Source organism: Arachis hypogaea, chromosome 10 (genome assembly GCF_003086295.3).
Source record: "Arachis hypogaea cultivar Tifrunner chromosome 10, arahy.Tifrunner.gnm2.J5K5, whole genome shotgun sequence".
Classification (NCBI taxonomy): domain Eukaryota; kingdom Viridiplantae; phylum Streptophyta; class Magnoliopsida; order Fabales; family Fabaceae; genus Arachis; species Arachis hypogaea.
The window spans coordinates 27814333-27829849 of NC_092045.1; the positions used below are offsets into that span (position 1 = coordinate 27814333).

General features: G+C 35.8%; 1 long non-coding RNA gene across 1 annotated transcript in view; it reads right to left on the reverse strand.

The window, feature by feature from the left end:
- LOC112715446 (uncharacterized) overlaps positions 1-15517 on the reverse strand; it is a 177343-nt gene that overhangs the window by 45280 nt on the left and 116546 nt on the right. The gene's annotated exons all lie outside the window — the stretch shown is intronic.

Sequence of the window (15517 nt, forward strand, 5' to 3'; positions counted from 1 at the left end):
CTGCAGTTTTGCCCCAAAAAAAAAGCAAAGAAAGGAAAAGGTGGATTGGAATTTGGAAGCGGCAATAATGATAAATACCTACCCGCTTTTACCAACAAAGAATCAGAATTTAAAAGTATTTTATTTTTTAGAAAAATCAAAATTTTGAGAAAATGCCATATAAGCACTAACTCTTCCAAGTTTACTAGTATAGAAAGATAGCAAGGACATGTTGCATGCTAGCTAATATAACTTATTATAAAGAATCTATTCCATATTTTCATTGGCACGCTTGAGCTTTCTTTCCCAAAAATCATAAAACAGCACAATGCACTTAAGCTAGAGAATAAAATAGATTGAAACTTGAAAGGCTTAGTATATGCTTATATGGTATGGTATATAATAATTGTATAGTGTAAACAAATTGAGCAGTTTAGTATAGTGCATTTTTTCTATCCAAACCAATTCTCTTGGATACAAATGAATATTGTACTCTAAATCCGTGAAAAGGTAAAAAAATTCAGCAAAATCATTGTAATTGCCATCTGTAACCATTTAATCACACGTTTCAGCACAATAATCATTTAGCAACAAGAATCTATGAAACAGAAATTAGAATTGCAACAAACAAAAAATATAATTAACTCATTCAAGAGATAGTGACAAGAACAACATATTAGGGCAACAAAGAAAAAAAAGGTGGAACATAAAAGCAGAATTGGAAGACACAAGGCAGAATAGCAGCAGAAAGAAGGCAAAAGGATATGTAGTTAAATTTCCAGAATAATTGCTAATCTCAAAAAATTAGACTACAACATATACTTTATAATTTATTACTACAAAGTACATAGAATGAAAATAAGTAAAAATTCAAAATATAATAGAAAAAACAAAATAAAATGGTACTGCATAAAGCTATATATGTGGAAACAAATTTAAGTTCAACTAGAGGATCTAAAACACACATGTAGTTCCATTAAACACACACTTAGGATTCTATTTGTCACTTGTCTCCTTTTGTAGTTACACACAGTGACAGTAAAGTTGCCTCAACACTAATGCGCACAGCAACAAGTTTTATATAACCAAAAATTAGGATTCAAAACACAAAAATAGAAAAGAAAAACAAAGGCAGAATCATTAGTACCTGCAGAAGAATGACCAATAATGATGAACACTAGCAGAAGAATGCCAAAAAATTGGAAGAGATTAGAGATGAACGGCGAGCAGAAACTAGAGAAGCTCGAAGTAGCAACATTATTACTAAAAACCCTATAATAGTAACAGCAACATTATTAAAATTAGGATTCAAAACAGAAAAGAAAAAGAAATAGCAGAATCATAGGTACGTGCGGTGATGAACAAACACGAACAGAGAAGATCGAACCTCAAACCGCTAGCGGAGACGATCGAAGCTCAAACACGACTATGTGAGCAGAGAGGATTGAACCTCAAACGCGAGCAAAGAAGATTGAAGCTCAAACCGTGAGCAGAGAGGATAAAGTTCAAACGCGAGCAGAGAGGATCGAAGCTCAAAACTGAAGAACAATGATGAATGAGCAGAAAAGAATGCGTGTCAAGGTCTTCATTGCGATAATCGAAGAGAAGAAGATGAAGATGATTTAGCAGAGAAGAACGCATCTCAATGTTTGAGAAAGATGAAGACAAAGATAACTTAGCATAGAAGAACGCACGTCAATGTTTCTTCCACTGCCATCATCCAAAAGAGGAAGATGAAGATGTAGATGATTTTGTGTTTCTAATTTCAAAAATTAGGATTGGAATTTTGTTTGAAGGATGAAGATGATAAATTGAATTGGGTTTTGTTTTTCTTTTTATAATTAAGAAGGGAAAGAATATTTTTTTATTAAAATATTTGAAAAGAAGATTATAATTTAAAAAAATTTAATTTATTTTAGGCAATATTTATAAGTTAATTTTTATTAAAAATTTAAAAGTAACTTTTATAAAATGTTACAGTAAATATTATCTATTTAATTTATTAAAATAATATTTTTTATATGTTTTTTATTTAACTTAAAAGAAATACTTATAACATGTTAATTAAAAAAGTTATAATAATCTTACTTTTTTACAACAAATATTAAGAATTATTTTTTTATTATTTTAGATAATATTTTTTAAATATTACTTAAAATATAGGTTGTCATAGATAAAAATTATTGTAATGATATATCAAAATTATTATTATTATTTGTATTTTTTTATCAGTTGGGCTACACATTCAAATAATTTTTTATCCAAGTCCAACCAAACAGGCTCAATACCAAAAAAATCCAATCTCATTAATAAAACGTGTAACCTTCCACCCCAAACGTTATTATTTGCGCTTGAATATGAAACAACGTTCATTCTTCATTGTCGAAACCACTACTGAAAAATTTCAAATATTTCTCAAAATCTCTCAAACTTCGTTCGTGTTCTCTGCGAAAACTGTTGCTACTGTAGAATCGCGTGAAGCTTTTGAAAGGAAGAAGAAAAAACAAAAAAAAACAAGAACAAAGACTCCACAAGGTATGAGAAAAACTATTGTTATTATGTTCATTTAATTTCTCGCAAATCTTGCGTTTCTCCTAATTCAATTTAAGGTTTAGTGGATTGAATTAGTTTGTTTAGTAGATCGACTTATTCTGATTCTATTTTTTTCTCCGTAACTAGGGCAACGAATGGAAATGTGTTGTTACTTTATTGGTTCTGATATATAATTCAGTTCACCACTTACTTTAAATTCAGTTCATTTGCATGCAGAAATGTTTTTCTTGATAATTAAATGTTTATCATATTTTGTTCAAACATGAATAGGATACGGTTCATTAAGGAGTTGAGTTACGTTCACTTGACTGTTAAGTATTCACTTGAGTTCATTTGCATGTAAAAATATTTTCTTTTGCTGATTGAATGTTTATCACGTTTTGTTCAAATATGAATAGAATTTGGTTCATTCAGTTCATTAGGGAAATGAGTTAGGTTTACTTGATTCTACTGTTATGTGTCCGCTTGATCTCATTTAGAATCAGAAATGATTTGAAAATGTGCTTTTCTTGCTGATTGAATATTTATCACGTTTTGTTCAAATATAAATAGAATTTGGTTCATTGGGGGATCTCAGTTAGTTTCACTTGATTCAAATATGCATGCTTGTGCTTGTCGGTGTATTGAGTGAAGTTCACTTGTTAAGTATTGACCAAATTTTTTTTATCTTACAGCAAAAATGAAAAAGATGATGGTCACAAAAAAGAGAAGCCGCACTATAACGTAAGCATATACACATCAAAACATTGCAGAAAATTCACGATCTCATATGCCAAACAAAAGCAATAGCAAGGGTGTTCAAAGAAACGAGTCAAGAAAAGAAAAATATAGTGGAAGAAATGGGATTCGGTGCACTGGCACATATTCCATAAATGAACGTCTCTCACAAGCTCTTGAAGGAATTGATTGGTTGCTATGATGAGTATCATGGATACTTGGACACTTTCTATGGCAGGATATACATAACACCTGCCAAGATAAGAGATATGATGGGCATAAATCAAGGTAGTAATATACTTTCCACCTTGTGCTTATTTCGGTTCATTCATTGCTTTATGTTAGGTTCATTTGAATAAAGAAAATAAAACTAAGCCTTTTTGACTGATTTGTTTATATTAAAATATTGTAGGGGATCATTTTTCTAAAAAAGTTGAGTACAGCAAACTGAGTGAAGAACATATGGAGATAATTGATAGCTTCAAAGGTGCTACTGGTGCGGAATTTCAAATGTCCACACTGAACTGGCAAATACACCGGGTCGTACCAAGTAATACCTCAGGTGAGTGAGGGTCGATCCCACGAGAATTGATGGACTGAGCAATAATGGTCGAATGATTGGCTTAGTTAGGCAGGAAGAAAAGTTGGTTTGGTGATTTGAAATCGCATTAAACAGTAATTCAAGAGTAAGGAAAGCTAATAAGAGAATTGGTGTGAAATCAATGAGAGAAAAATAGTTAAGGTATCGGAGATGGTTACTTTTCCGGATTAAGTTTTCTTACTAACTATTTTAATCATACAAGATTCATCTTATGGCAAACTGTAATTGACTAAACCCTAATGTCTTAGTGATTTAGTCTCCTCTAATCTAATCAACCGCCAATGTCTTGGTCACTTGATATGAATTAGAGGGTTAAGTTCAAATGTAGTTTATGGCCACAAAAACCCTAATTACCCAAAGCTAAGAGGATTATATGTCACGTATCCCGATTAGTTCAACTAATTAGCAATTTAGAAGGAGTTTACTTTCAAGCTATTGTTCATGTGAGAGACCTCTTCCAAGGATCACAAGAATGCATATAAAATAAGGGTCATACTTTCGTTCCACCCAGATTCATAAAATGAATAACGAAAGTAATCCTTGAAACTAGATCAATACATTAATTAGAATCGAAACTTTTTCCTTTTATATCTAACCTAATTTGATTTGAAACTAAAATAAAATATTAAATTCTAAACCTAAAATATTTTGTTTATAATTAAAAATTATAAAAATAAAATAAAAGATACCTAATAAAAGCTAAATCTACTTAAAGATGCTTCATTAAAGAGGACTTGATTCGGATTGCTTGGTACTAAACGCCAGTTGGGCATTTAGCACCTAAAGAGGCAGAAGCATTCCTGTTTTGTGAGGCTTACTGGTGTTAAACGCCAGCTGGCCGTTTAGCGCCCAAAGGGGCAGCACCAAATTTTTTCCTTTTTGCACAAAACTCTTTCAAATTACTCCGAATTTCACCTGAAATAAATAAAAACACTAAAACACTCAAAGTATCATCCAAAGAGGATTTCTGCACTAAAATACTATAAAACTTAGTAAATTTTAACTTAAAATTACTAGAAAATAAGGAAAAAATAGGGTAAAGATGCTTACGCATCATCCAAACTTAAATTGTTGCTTGTCCTCAAGCAACTAAAAACAATATAGGACTAAGAAAGAGAAAATGCCTAACACTTGAGTGTTCATTTAGGCTCATGTCTAGTTACTGAGTGGGGCTAATGACACTCTAACTCTGAGTAGGTTTGGCATCTCACTATCCTTTGAAGCTCAGAAATATTGGTGTCCTTCAGCATTAGAATTTGGATGATATTATGGATTCTCTTTTTTAGGCTCCAGTTGATCCTTGAACACAACTCTTTTCTTTTATTTCCTTTGGTGCTTTGCACCTTGAGCCTGGCCGTGACTCTAAGTGTTTTGTCCTCAAACTTAACTTAATACAATAACACCACAAGAACTTAACTGGAAAACTCTTTGAGTTCTAATTTTTCTTTTTATTTCTCCCAGATAGTGGTGCTCAGAGCCTTTGGCATACTCTATAATTGCAATTGGTCACGACTCTTAGTGCTTTGTCTCAAGGGTTACTTGACACATTCACACCACAAGCATATGGTTAGAAAAAACTACTCTTTTGAGCTCTTAATCAATTTTAACCCTCCTAACCATTGATGCTCAGAGCCTTGGACCTCTTTCTTTATTTTCTTTTTCTTTCTTGCTGTTTGTTTTGCTTCAAAGCTCAATGTCTTACTTACTTTAGAGAATCCATAATATTTCTCTAAATTCATGTACCTCAAGAACCACTATTCTTAACTTCAATATTAAATATGCATTGTTCATTCATACATTCAGAATGAAAGATAATGCCACCATATCAAAGTAATCAGAACAACTTATAATATATAACTCAAGCCTCATGCATTTTACTACTTCTTTTTCTTTTGATTTTTCAAGCTCAGTGAGCAATACATGAGACATCTTTTAAAATACATATAAAATATAAAATTAAATAACTAAACTAGAAAGCAATGAAATGCTACTAGTGATCATGCAAAATCCTTTCCAGTGCCTAAGCTCCTAGAAATAATGAAACTCAACCACCTCAATCATGGTGGCTGTTGCTCCTTCCTGGAAATCCTCTCCAGTGCCTAAGCTCCTCCAGCTCACGCCTCTGCCTCTGCTGCTCCTCTGATGCTCAATCCTCAACTGATCAACAGAAGACATTAACTCCTTGATAGATCGGGTCAACTGGTCCCAGTAGTCACGAGGAAGAAAATAGAATCCCTGAGGCATCTCTGGCTCCTGCTCTTACTGCTAAGGAGGAGGAACTGGCTCCTGCTGTGTTGCGTGCCCAAGCTCCCTAGCATGCTCCATATACTTTCTAATAATCGATCTATCATCCTCAATAGGGGTATCTCCATCAATGTGAACTCGGGCTGACTCACATAGGCAAAAGATGAGGTGAGGAAAGGCCAACGTAGCAGAGGTGGAGGCCTTCACCGCTATTCGATATAACTCTTGAGGGATCACCGGATGCACCTCAAACTCATTGCCGAGTATGATGCAATGGATCATCACGGCTCGCTCAATAGTAACCTCAGACCGTTACTCATAGGGAAGATGGAGTGCTGAATGAACTCCAACCAACCCCAAGCAATCGGCTTGAGATCATGCCTACCCAGCTGGTATGGATGACCTCTAGCATCCCTCCTACTGTGCTCCGGGGAGGTATATGTCTGAGAGAACTTGGTCCAGTCTCTTATCAGTGTTGATCCTTTGAGTGTAAGAATGAGGGTCCTTCCTGGATGGCGGTAGCCGCAATGTCTCCCTCACAACCTCAGGACTGAACTCCATGATCGCCCCTCAGACCATAGTATGCCAATTGTTCAAGTCCGGATTCACGCCTTGGACGTGCTTGTAGGTCACCCAAGCATTAGCGTAGAATTCTCGGACCATCAAGACTCTAACCTCTGTCATGGGGTTAGACAGAACTTCCCAACCCCACCTTAGAATCTGTTACTTGATTTTTGGATACACATCTGGCCTCAGATCAAAGCGGACCTTCGGGATCACTTTCTTTTTTATCACAATTTCAGTGAAGTGATCCTCGTGGGTCTTGGAGAAGAACCGGGTGAAGTCATAAGGACCGGATATCGGGGCTTTTCCTTTTCTCTTCTTTTAAGAGGATTCTCTGATTTTTGGTGCCATATGGATAGTGAAAAGAGAGAAAAAGCGGAGCGCCCAACACCAAACTTAAAAATTTTACTCATCCCTAAGAAAAGTAATAGAAAAAGTAGAAAGGGAGTGTGGTACTAGAGAAGCAAAGAAAATAGAAAAAATAGGCGAAAAAAGGAGGGGGAGGGCTATAGTTTTGAGGGGATAAAGAGAGAAGAAAAATGATAATGCATAAAAAGAATGAGATAAGAGGGTGGAAGATGAGAGTTGGAGGTTTGGGGATAAGAGGTGAAGAAGTGGAGTATTTATAGGGGTGGGAGGGAGGTGTCAGTTAAGGTGGGAAAGGTGGGAGGGAAATGAGTTTGAATTGTGGTTAATTGGGAAAGGGGAGGTGAATATGAGGAAGGTGAATGTGGAGAGATTGATGGTATTTGATTGAGTGATGGAGAGGTGATAGGTGTATGGAGAAGTGGGGGATGAATATAGATGGAATAGTGGGTAAGGGAGAGAGAGAATGAATAGGTTGAATGATCAAAGTGAAGGGGAATTTGGGGGAGGGGGTGTAACTGTTGGCACGCTTAAAATCCTTCTTTATAATGAAAGCTAACGTGCCTGGAGATAAACGCCAGCCTCGGCGTTTAGTGCCATAAGTGGCACTTTTTTTTTTGGGATGAGTTGTGTGGCGCTAAACACCCAGATGGCGTTTAGTGCCTTTAGTGGGTTGAAAAATGTAGCCTTCATGGGAGTTAAATGCCCACCTGGAATTTAACGCCAATCTCTGCTTTCCATCCTGGGCGTTGAACGCCCTCATAGCATTTAACACCATCTCACTTGCCCCAATCCTGGCACTGAACGCCTAGCCTGGCGTTTAGCGCTAGATCCCTTCGAATTCTCCTTGCTTTAGGGTATTCTATTCTTTCTTCTGAGTTCTCCTGCCCCTGTTCTAAACACTGTTCATGATCACAAACAAAATCAAACTAAGAAAAACTAAAAATAAAAGTTATAACTAAATGAAAATGAAACTGAAATAAGAACTAAAGGATACTCATTGTTGGGTTGCCTCCTAACAAGCGCTTCTTTACCGTCACTAGCTTAACGGTTAGCTCTTCTAAGGAGGAGGATTGTCATAGGGACACAGGTCCTCACCCCTCACTGTGAACTTCTTTCCTGTGCTCTCATAGATTAACTCAATATGCTCAAGAGACAGGATCCTGTTCACAGTATGAGATAGGACTGGACTTCTAGTGAACACCACTTTCATTCTTGGTGAGAAGTCCTCAGTAGGGATCTTCTTGTTCCTCCATCCCTTAGGTACTTTCTCCTTGAGACCTTCCTCCTTGGTAAATGATGTACACCTAACACCAAACTTAGGTTTGATGTCAAGGAAAATTGTATTAGTTCCCACCAAAGGAGGAGTTTTGAGCAATGAACTCTACATGCAAGTACCTCCTTCTCCAAAGAGTGGTGAAGGTCTAAAAACCTTGAATACCAAGTAGTCCTCACGGATTCTCAGAACTAACTCTCCTCTCTCAACATCAATCAGAGCCCTCCCAATGGCCAGGAATAATCTTCCTAGGATGATGAAGTCATTTGCATCCTCTTCCATATAAAGTATCACAAAATCTGCAAGGAGAAAAAGCTCTCCAACCTCTTGACCAAGACATTCTCCACTAGCTCATGTGCTTATCTCAGAGACTTATCAGCCATTTGCAGTGCTATCCTTATTGGCTGTGCCTTTTTTATTTTCAGTTTCTTCATTACAAATAAGGGCATCAAATTGATACTTGAGCCAAGATCACAAATGGCCTTGTCAAAAGTGATATTCCCTATACTACATGGAATTTGAAAGCTCACATGATCTGACATCTTCCTTGGTAGCTTGCTCTGAATCAGTTCATTGCACTCCTTGGTCAGGACCACTGTTTCATCTACTTTTAAGGCTTTCTTCTCAAAGAGTAAGCATTTCATAAATGCAACATAGGGAGACATTTTCTCCAAAACCTCAGCAAAAGGAATATTGATTTGTAACATTTTAAAGACTTCCAAAAACTGAGAGAACTGCTTATCTTTGGTCCCTTCTTGGAGCTTCTGAGGGTATGGTAACTCAGGCTTCTGTATAGGTGCCCCAGGTGGGCATGTGACATTGCAGCTTCAGCCTTTTGTAGAGCTTTTTCTTCCTTTGATCTCTTAGAAAACTTACACCTTCTCTGGCACGGATTCACTAGCCATTTTGATGGCCTTGAACTCTTCTTTTGGATTGGGTATTGTATCACTAGGAAGAGTGTTGGGGTGCTTCTCAGGTATTTGCTTGCTCAATTGACCCACTTGTACTTCCAAGTTTCGAAGTGAAGCTCTGGTCTCTTGCATAAAGCTATGAATGTTCTTGAAAAGTTCTGCAACTATAGTGGCCAAGTCAGAAGAGTTCTGAGGCTTAGATGGTGTTTGTTGTTGTTGAGAAGGCTGAAACTAACGGTTGTTGAACCTATTCTGATTAGGGTCGTCTTGAGAGTTATTGTTGAATTCCGTTAGGGATTATGGGGTTGCTCTCTCCACCCAAAATTGGGGTGATTTTTCCATCCTTAATTGAATGTATTAACATAGGGATCATTATTGGGATTTCTTGGGGAATTTCCCATATATTTAACTTGCTCAGGAGCGATTTGAGTATAGCCATAAGCTTCCCCTTGGTTGAAGCCACCACTCATGTCATACGATGCATCTTGAGTGTTGACCACTGAGACTTACATCCCACTCAAGTACTGAGTAATCATATTGATTTGCTGAGAGATGATATTGTTCTGGGCTAAAATGGCATCCAGGGTGTCTAGCTCCATGGCCCCTTTCTTAACAGGATTCACAAGATTCACAGGGTTCCTCTCAGAAGAGTATAGATATTGGTTGTTAGCAACCATCTCAATTAGCTCATTCGCCTCTTCAAACATCTTCTTCATGTACAAAGAACAATCTGCAGAATTATCCAGAGACATTTTTGTCATCTCAGAGAGGCCATCATATAAAATCTGTAGCTTGGTCCAGTTTGAGAACATATCTGGAGGACACTTCCTGACCATCTGCTTGTATCTCTCCCAGGTTTTATAGAGAGACTCACCATCTCTCTGCCTGAAAGTCTGAACATCCACCCTCAGCTTAGTTAGCTTCTGAGGTAGGAAGAATTTGGTCAGAAATCCATTGACCACCTTATCCCAAGAGTCCAAGCTCTCCTTGGGATGAGTATCCAGCTACTGTTTTACTCCGTTCCTAACAGTAAATGGGAAGAGCATGAGCTTATAAACTTTAGGATTCACTCTATTAGTTTTCACAGTATCATAGATTACATGTAGTTGGAGATGAATAGATTTGGATCTTCCTGTGGGAGTTCATGAAACTAGCAATTTTGCTGCACTAGAGTGATCAATTATGGCTTCAGCCCAAAATTGTTTTCACCAATAGGAGGCACAGCAATATTGTGCCCATAAAAGTCAGGAGTGGGAGCATTGTAGGAGCTTCGTCTCCTCCTTGCTTGCTCGTTACCATTTGGATTCTTGCCATTAACATTAACAACATTATTGGGATTGTTGGGCTCCATGGCTTCCTTCTCAAAAGTATTCCTGAGATTCTCACCGGCTCTGCAAGCTCTAACTTGTTGCAAATGCCGCCTCAAGGTCTTCTCAGGTTCAGATCAAAATTAGGAAGGGGTTCTTTGTCCTTGTTCCTGCTCATAAACAAACAGAAAACAAAGAAAAGTGGAAATCTCTACTTAGAGTATAGAGAGTTCCCAATGAGGTATCCTATGTAAAAGAAATAAAATAAAATAAAATAAGCAATGAACCTATAAATTTCGAAAATAGAGAAGAACAATTGAGCCAAAAATTTTGAAACTTAAACAAAGAAAGTCACTAGTATTTTTAAAAAAATTAAAAAAAGAAAAATCACTATGGGGACATCAAACTTAATTTCAAAAATTAAGGGAAAATAAACAAAACTTAATTCGAAAAAAAAAAGAAAAATAAACAAATAAAACTAAGAAAAATGCCTAATCTAAGAAATCAGACAACTAGTAGTTGTCAATCACAGTCAATCCCCGGCAACGACACTAAAAACTTGGTGCGGAATTTCGAATGTCCACACTGAACTGGCAAGTGCATCAGGTCGTACCAAGTAATACCTTAGGTGAGTGAGGGTTGATCCCACAAGGATTGATAGATTGAGCAACAATGGTCGAATGATTGGCTTAGTTAGGTAGGCAAAAAAGTTAGTTTGGTGATTTGAAATCGCATTAAACAGTAATTCAAGAGTAAGGAAAGCAAATAAGAGAATTGGTGTGAAATCAATGAGAAAAAGACAGTTAAAGTATCGTAGATGGTTACTTTTTCGGATTAAGTTTTTTACCAACTATTTTAATTATGCAAGATTCATTTTATGACAAACTGTAATTGACTAAACCCTAATGTCTTAGTGATTTATTCTCGTCTAATGCAATCAACCGCCAATGTCTTGGTCACTTGATATGAATTAGAGGGTTAAGTTGATCAAATGTAGTTTATGGCCACAAAAATCCTAATTACTCAAAGCTAAGAGAATTATATGTCACATATCCTGATTAGTTCAAGTAATTAGTAATTTAGGAGGAGTTTACTTTCAAGATGTTGTTCAGGTGAGAGACCTCTTCCAAGGATCGCAAGAACACATATAGAATAAGGGTCATACTTTCATTCCACCCAGGTTCATAAAACGAAGAACGAAATTAATCTTTGAAACTGAATCAATACATTAATTAAAATAGAAAAATAATATTCTTAATCCATAAAAATAAACAGATCTCCTAACCTTAACCAAGGAGGTTTAGTGGCTTATGACTTACAGAGAAAACAAGGATTCTGAAAAAATGTCAAAGTGCAAAAGCGAGAAGATCCCCCAAAAGTGTGAATAGTTTCCCTTTTATATCTAATCTAATTTGATTTGAAACTAAAATGAAATATTAAATTCTAAACATGAAAGATTTTGTTTGTAATTAAAAATTACAAAAATAAAATAAAAGATAACTAATAAAAGCTAAATCCACTTAAAGATGCTTCATTGAAGAGGACTTGGTTCGGATTGCTTGGCGCTAAACGCCAGTTGGGCATTTAGCGCCCAAAGAGGTAGAAGCGTTCCTGTTTTATGAGGCTTTCTGGTGCTAAACGCCAGCTGGGCATTTAGCACCCAAAGGGGCAGCACCAAATTTTCTCCTTTTTGCACAAAACTTTGCCAAATTGCTCCGAATTTCACCTGAAATAAATAAAAAGAGTAAAACACTCAAAGTAGCATCCAAAAATGATTTTTGCACTAAAATACTATAAAACTTAATAAATTCTAACTTAAAATGACTAGAAAATAAGGGGAAAATAGGGTAAAGATGCTCACACATCAGCTACTTTAGCATCTTTGACAAAATCTGTGCTTGATATGAGTGTTGAAGGGGGAGGAGAATTGACAGAAATTCAAGAGAACTTTTGTCATCTTCGTCTAGAAGTGCTTTGACGTTAGGATTTTTGCTAGTAAAGAATTTTATAAAAAATAGTCGCGTTGTAGATATAGATTCTAAACCAACAGAAATCCCTTCGTATAAATATTTTGGTTGTCACAAGTAACAAACCCCTTTTAAAATTGATAACCGAGTATTTAAACCTCGGGTCATCTCTCAAAGAATTGCAGGGAGGTATGTTCTTATTATTGGCTATGAGTTTGTAAATTGGGGGTTTTAAGAATGAGGAACAATTATGATGAATGACAAGTAAAATAAATAAATGACAGTAAAATAAACTCTTGGCAAGGTATGAGAGATTGGAAGTCCTAGTCTAGTTATTCTTATCAACAATGATGACAATTGAATCTTAATTCTACTTAGTTGACCTTTACTAAAGCAAAGGAAAGTCAAGTGACTAATTAATTAGATCTTCAAATCCTAGTTAATTCCTAAGAACAGATTGGGACTATTGAAGTTCAATTCAATTAGCATAAATAACAATTATCAATTATGTTGAATCTGATAACTCTTGAGTTACTAATTTCTTAACTAAAGCCAAAAATGTAAAAAGTTGAATTAAAATCATAAATATATCATAAATTTGAAAACACTTCAATTCATTCAAAGCAGTAAAATCTAACATGGAAGGTATTCATAAGCCAATTGGGTAATATAAATAAAATACAAATAAAAGTATTAAAGTATCTCAAAGTAGAAGAGAAGTCAAAATAAAGAAATATTGAACCTGATGTGAAGATGAGATAAATTCCTAATTTCTAAAAATCCTAATCCTAAGAGAGAGGAGAGAACCTCTCTCTCTAAAAACTACATCTAAAACTAAAATTATGGATTATGATAGCATCCTCTGAATGGATGCAATTCCTCTACTTTATAGCCTCTAATCTGAGTTTTTTGGGCCGAAAACTGGGTCGAAAACAGCCCAGAAATCGCTGGAGAAGAAATCTGCCACGCTGGTTTTTCGTCACTGCAATGTGGCCGCATGGAGCACGCGGTCGCGTCGCCTAGCGTCAGGGCCACTATGACATATTATATATCAAATCGAAGCTCCAGACGTTAGCTTTCCAACGCAATTGGAACCGTGTCATTTGGATTTCTGTTGCAAAAGTTATAACCGTTTGAGTGCAAAGAGGTCAGGCTGGACAGTTTTGCAGTTCCTTCAACTTCTTGTATTCCTTCCACTTTTGCATGCTTCCTTTCCATCCTCTAAACCATTCCTGCCCTGTAATCCCTGAAATCACTTAACACACATATCAGGGCATCTAATGGTAATAAGAGAGGATTAAACATAGGGAACTTAAGGCCAAAGAAGCATGTTTTTAATCATAGCACAAAATCAGGAAGGAAAATATAAAACATGCGAATTGTATGAATAAGTGAGTAAAGAGTTGATAAAAACCACTCAATTGAGCATAAGATAAACCATAAAATAGTGGTTTATCAACCTCCCCATACTTAAACAATAGCATGTCCTCATGCTAAGCTCAAGAGAAACTATAAAGAGATGAAGATGAATGGTAGGATGTATGAAATGCAACCTATCTATATGAATGCAACTACATGCAAAAAATGTTTCTACCTACTTGGTTAAAAATAAATAAGTTCTTCAAGACAAATATGAATTAAATTCCACTAATTCAAATCACAGAATACAAAGCAAGTAAACTTGTAAGAAGATAGCTAATGAAAGCAGGGAACATAGAATTAAGCATTGAACCCTCACTAGTAGTGTATATCACTCTAATCTCTTAAGTGTCTAGGGTCAATCACTCTATTCTTCTCTAATCATGCTTTCTAAACTTTTGTTCCTCATTTAATCAATCAACAAATATTTATCATACCAATGCAAACATCATGAGGTCTTTTCAGGGTTGTAATGGGGCTGAGGTAAAGGTAAAGGTATATATAAGGCTAAGTGAGCTAATTAAGTGAATCCTTGATTAGTCTAAGATCTCACCTAACATACATACTTTGTAAAGCAAAGCTTCTTTACCTATTCTCCCATATTTTTCCCACTTTTGATGTTACATGCTCATGTATTAGTTTTAATTTTGTCCCATGTGCATTGCTTTATTTTGCATTTGGGGAATTCTTTTGTATCCCCTTCATTCAAATACTGAACAAATTTTTTTTTAATGCACATGGTAATTCAATTATTTTGATTTCACATGAGCATGCTTCCCAAAATTTTTATTTTGAATTATTTCATTCTTTTCAGCTTCTTACCCTTTGTTTTTATCATCCATGTTCCCAATAGGTTTCCCACACTTAAACAATTACACAATTTCTATCTTAAGCTAACCAAGGATTCAACTTGGGATTTTTAAATTTGTTTTTCTGCTTAAGGCTAGTGTTGTGGTTTATAGAATAAGAGGGAATTAAAGGCTCAAGGAGGTTAACAAGGGTGATGTAAAAGGTAGGCTAATTTTGGGATAAGTGAGCTAGAATCAAACAATGGCCTCAATCATATGCAAGCATGTAAATATACTAAATAATGGATATATAGATTGGAACAAAATATAGATTACAATCATAGAGGAGGAAACACACAAGAATAAAATATTTATGGTTAAATAATGTAACCATGTAAATAAGCTCAAAATCTCACAGGTTGTGTGTTTTTTGGCTCAAAAACCATGTTCCAAATATAACTTCAAACAAATTTAACAAAAAAATTTCAATTTAAATTAGTGAAATACTATAAAAATTTCTTAAAAAGAAAGTATTACTTCAACCAAGTAGTGCTAAATGCATAAAATTAAACAAACATGTAAATGCAACAATTAACAAATTAACATTGGTGTTGAGAAGGGACTAACTAACCTGTGGAGATCGGTATCGACCTCACCACACTTAAAGATTGCACCGTCCTCGGTGTATGCTGAGATGTGCAGGTGGATGGGGGGTTGTAGTTCCTCAGCTAGTGCTCTCTTGTGTTCCTTTCCTTGCCGGTGGTTGGGAGTAGCTTTCTCTCTTTACCCTTCTTGGTGGCCATCCTGAAAGGAGAAAAAGGAAAG